Here is a 5,256-nt window from a genome sequence, read left to right as displayed (position 1 = left end):
ACGGGCTCTAGGTGCGCGGGCTTCAGTAGTTGTGGCGTGCGTGCTTAGCAGTTGTGGCTCACGGGCTCTAAAGAGCGGGCTCAGTAGTTGTGGTGCACAGGCTTAGCTGCTCCATGGCATGTGGGATCTTCCCGGGCCAGGGCTTGCTCTAAAGAGCGGGCTCAGTAGTTGTGGTGCACAGGCTTAGCTGCTCCATGGCATGTGGGATCTTCCCGGACCAGGGCTTGAACCCGTGTCTCCTGCACTGGCAGGTGGATTCTTAACCACTGCACCACCAGGGCAGCCCTGATATTAATATTATTATTACACATGTATTTGCACAAATGTTCCTCAACACCTGTTTATTGTCATTTGACTTTGCTTGTGAAATATATAAAGACAAATTATGTAGACAAATTTATCCATCATTTCCATTATGACTTCTGGGCCCTGATTTTTATGCTTTAGAAGGTATCCACTCTGAAATTATAGAATAAAATGATTCATCCGTGAAAAAAATATGTCACTGTTAATAGAATTACTGTATGACCCAGCAATTCCACTCTTGGGTGTATATCTGAAGAAAATGAAAACACTAATTTGAAAATATACATGCACCCCAATGTTCCTAGAAGCACTATTCACAATAGCTAAGATATGGAAGCAACCTAAGTGTCCATCTACAGATGAAAGGATAAAGGAGATGTGGTATATACATACAATGGACTATTACTCAGCCATAAAAAAGAATGAAATCTTTCCATTTGTAACAACGTGGATGGACTTAGAGGGTATTATCCTTAGTGAAATAAGTCAGACAGAGAAAGACAGATACTGTACGTATCATGTATATATGAAATCTAAAAAATAAAACAAATGAATGTATGTAACAAAGCAGAAACAGACTCACCTATACAGTGAACAAACTAATGGTTACCAGTGGGGAGGGGCAAGAAAAGGGCAGGGGATTAAGAGGTACAAACTCCTATGTATAAAATTAATAAGCTACAAGGATATATTGTACAGCACAGGGAATACAGCTAATATTTTATAATAACTTTAAATGGAGTATAATCTGTAAAAATATTGAATTACTATGTTGTACACCTGAAACTAATATAATATTGTAAGTCAACTATAATTAAAAAAATTTCACTGTTGGACACTGGGAATATAAGATGAAAAGACATGTACTTGCCCATGAACTCCAGTGAGGGGACCAACATGTAAACAGATCATTATATTTCAGGACACTAAGTGCGATCAGTGGAACCATGTCCAAGGCGTAGAGGCAGAGAAGGGAGGGATGATTAGTTGCTCAGAAGCCTCTGCCCTAGGGCTTAGCTCTGTAGTAGAAACTGCCCCTCCAGCACATCAGGAGAGACATGTGTGTTCTTGGCTCTGAGAGGAGTCCGTTGGGTGGACCTTCAAATGGTAGGTGACACGTTCCAACAGCAGAGAACCAAACGCACAGGCGCTCCACCCGTGGTCATTTCGTATGTGGATGCTGGATGAGCCCTGCGGGCAGCAGATCTTAAGGAAGCAGCATCATGCTCTCAGGCGAGGCTTGGAAGTGGCCTTGGGGGCAGAGACACAGGGAGAGGTTCGGCCTCTCAGCGCTAGGGCCCGAGGCTCTGTCCCTGGATGCCCAAACCCGGAGGGTGGGGAGCTGGGGGAGGACCTGGAAAAGGCAAAAAACAAAAAAGAGAAACAGGAAGGAACCACCTGTTTGGAGTAAGAAAATGCAGCTTCCAAAGGAACGGGACAGTAGTCTCTGGGCTACAGTGAGGGGCAGGGAAGGAAGGAGCGGGCTTGGTGGGAGAATACCTGAGATTGAGAGCTGATTCCGCCTCTTGGGACATGTTGTCCTTGGAGTGTCAACTTTATCCTCTGTCTAAGGGGCATAACAACATTGCACTTACTACCTCACACGGTGGCTACAAGACCAATTAAGATAATATATGCGAAAATACTTTCCAAACTCCACAATGCTATGCAAATCTGAGTTATAACTGTTGTCTTTCTAGCCAGGTACCTGCTCTTTCACTTCCTGGCTCTATGATCTTGGACCAGTTACTACAGGGGAAGAAGAGATACACAGGGAACATGGCTTCCCATGGTAACTAAAGCAGCTTGACTTAGAACTTGAAGCTCCTCCTGGCTGGGGGTCTCACTGGACCCCTGACCACGTGAGGAAGCCTGGGGGCTACAGGGGACCCCCTCTAGAGTTCCAGGACTCTGCCCCACGGGTGGGGATGGGAACCTAGCCTTCAGTACTCATTGCCCCCACTCCTTCGAGCCCCCGCCCAGCCGCAGCAAGTGAGCTGACACTGGGAGAGAGCTTTGGGCATATGTTCTTCCACAAATAAGGAAAGTTCAGCAGCCCAGACATCAGGACTAAACAGAACAAGCTAACAAAAACAAAGCAAATCCATTCAGACAGAACTTCCCTGATAAAGACTATTTTCTACAATTTCAAACAGGATAAAGCCTCTATTATTAAAGCCTATTCTAGACCAAACAAGAGTGGGGTAGAAACCCCACTGGACCAGAGTCCCTGCCCTCAGCCAAAGAGGTCATGTGCAGCCCTGTTCATTGTAGTGTAGCCTACAGCAGGGATGGGTCCAAGGGTGCTTCCGACTGAGGCCTCGCCGCCCGCAGCATGAAGAGAGGGGAAGAGTGGCTGTCCAGGAGGCGGAGGGACTGTCAACAGGCCACTCCGGGGACAGCGGAAGCTGACTCCTCCTCTTCTGGCCTTTCCCGGAGAAGAAGGAATGAGGAAGTGGGAGGGGAAGAGGTGGAGTAGGAAGAGGCCAAGAGCTGGGGAGAGCAAAGCAAAGAGAGGGGTTGCACTGGAGGGAGGAGAAGGGAAGGGGCGAGTGAAGAGGGCAGGGCCAGCAGAAGTCAGAAGCACAAAAGTAGCGTCCGCTGGCTGAGTTCCTGGCATCCCCGCCCCGCCCCACTGGGTCCTCTGGACCCGTCTCAGCATCTCCGAGTCCCCTCCGCTCATCCTCCTGGGAGAAGGGCCCTTCCGAGCAGGGCCTGCCTTCCTTGGCAGCACACAAAAGGCCATTTCTGAGTTGCACAGAAAAACGTGTTACTTTGCCAGAGGGGCCGGGTCAGGGCTGCCCGGCCCAATCCTAGGCCGAGGGGATCTTGGGCAGAGGGGGGCTGTCAGTCACCGGGAGCCCTCCGTGAAAGGGGCCCCTTGTCAATTTCCCCTGCCTTTGAAGTGCCTGGGATGGAGGTGCTCAATTAAAAGCCCATCAGTCTGTAAGTAAATCAACGCCTATCAGGCTTGTCACATCAAACAAACGATTATTACCCCAGCCCGCCCACCCCATTAATCTGGCTGTTCCTTCTTGACGGCTCAGGGTCAGGGCACCGTAAATCCTGTACTGGATTGTAGCCACCTGGATCGGGATGAAAGCGCCGGCGCCACGATCGCCACACTCAGGCGTTTCCCAGGGTCTCCCGGAGGATGGAGGACCAGGTTCAGGGGCAGGAAACGAGGCATAGACACACGGCGATGCGAAGAGGTCTGGAGCTGGGCTGAGAGAGACGCATAGAGATAGAGGCAGAAAGAAACTGAAGGAAACAAAAAAGAGGTGGGGAGAAACAGCCTGAGAAAACAGACCAAGGTAGAAATAATTGGAAGACACGCAAAGTGGTTGAGACAGTTGCCATAAAAACTCACCCAGAGGGTTGAGAATGAATAGATGCTTCTAGAAGACGAGGAGGCGTCTGGAGGAAACTTCTCAGTCACTGGGCTCTAGGTCACAGTGTCAGAAACCCATCCAGGTTAGGCACCTCCCATCCCCATGGCAGTCTCCAAATGTCCCTTAGCCAAGGGAATGGTGGTGCTTTGCTGAGTGACGCCTGGCATCGGACATCTAAATACGTGATGGCCAGAACTGGATTTTCTGCAATAAAAGGATCTGAACAGACAAACTGGACTGAGTGTCAGGTCGTGATGTGCTGCTGAGCGGGGCGCTAAGAACCACTTCATTCCGGGGCATTTCTCCCAGGCTCTGTGGGCTGTTTTGTAGGTTCTTTCTGCTTCTGGGATCAAGCTCTGGCTTTCTCCCGGGGCAGACACGAAGGAGGAGGGGGAGGGAGAAGAGGAGACAGGACAGCCGCATTTTGGGCTTGAAAGAGGGGCCGGGTAGGAGGTGAAGGGGAGGAGGGAGGAAGGAGGGTTAGTGTCCAGTCTGGAGGAACAAGGCATGCTATTTAAGGGAAGGAAAGAACAGTCTTTCCCCAGACATCTGTTCCAGAGGTGCCCCAAGGCATAGCTCACCCTGACTCGTGATGTTTCATACCTAAAAAGGGCAGTCACATGCCTTCCCCATTGCTAGAGGAATAATTCCCAAAAGAGAACAAGAGATGGAAGTGGAGCAGGGGAGACTGAGGGAGGGGACTTTCTCCCCTCTCCCATCACGGAGCTGGAGGCCCAGCCCGAGAGCCTGTGGTGACTTCCTACAAGACAAAGAAAGAACATTCTAAAGAAAGAAACTGGACCTCTATCTTACACCATACACAAAAATCAACTCCAGCTGGATTAAGGACTTGAACATGGTACAAACTACTAGGTATAGAGCCTGTGGTGACTTCCTACAAGACAAAGAAAGAACATTCTAAAGAAAGAAACTGGACCTCTATCTTACACCATACACAAAAATCAACTCCAGCTGGATTAAGGACTTGAACGTGGTACAAACTACTAGGTATAAAATAAATAAGCTACAAGGATATATTGTACAGCACAGGGACTAGAGCCAATATTTTATAATAACTTAAAATGGAGTGTAATCTATAAAAATACTGAATCACTGTGTTGTTCACCTGAAACTAATATCATATTGTAAATCAACTATACTTCAATTAAAAAAAAAAGATTTGAACTTAAGGCCTGAAGCTGTAAAACTCCTAGGAAAAAACCTAGGTGGTAAACTTCTTGACATCAGTCTTGGTGATGATTTGCTGGGTTTGACACCAAAAGCAAAGGCAACAAAGGCAAAAATAACCAGGTGGGACTACATCAAACTAAAAAGCTTCTGCACAGCAAAGGGAATCATCAACAAAATGAAAAAGCAACCCACAGAATGGGGGGAAATACTTGCAAATCCTATATCTGATAACAGGTGAATATCCAAAATATATAAAGAATTCATACAACTCAATAGCAAAAAATTGAACAGTCCAATTTAAAGAATAGGCAGAGTAACTGAATAGACATTTTTCCAAAGAAGGCAAACAAATGTCCAACAGGTACAT

The 5,256-nt window shown here is 47.6% G+C and overlaps 1 long non-coding RNA gene across 1 annotated transcript; it reads right to left on the bottom strand.

The window, feature by feature from the left end:
- Nucleotides 1-935: 935 nt before the first annotated feature.
- On the bottom strand, nt 936-3,824 carry LOC102974215 (uncharacterized). Its single transcript, XR_448142.4, has 3 exons — nt 3,677-3,824; nt 1,807-1,873; nt 936-1,557 (listed from the first exon to the last, which is right to left on the bottom strand). It is a non-coding gene; the product is annotated as an uncharacterized lncRNA (long non-coding RNA).
- Nucleotides 3,825-5,256: the final 1,432 nt, after the last annotated feature.

This window comes from Physeter macrocephalus, unplaced genomic scaffold, assembly GCF_002837175.3.
Source record: "Physeter macrocephalus isolate SW-GA unplaced genomic scaffold, ASM283717v5 random_1710, whole genome shotgun sequence".
Lineage (NCBI taxonomy): Eukaryota > Metazoa > Chordata > Mammalia > Artiodactyla > Physeteridae > Physeter > Physeter macrocephalus.
Note: the sequence above shows the minus strand (reverse complement) of the source record. Positions and strands in the feature narration are given on the sequence as shown.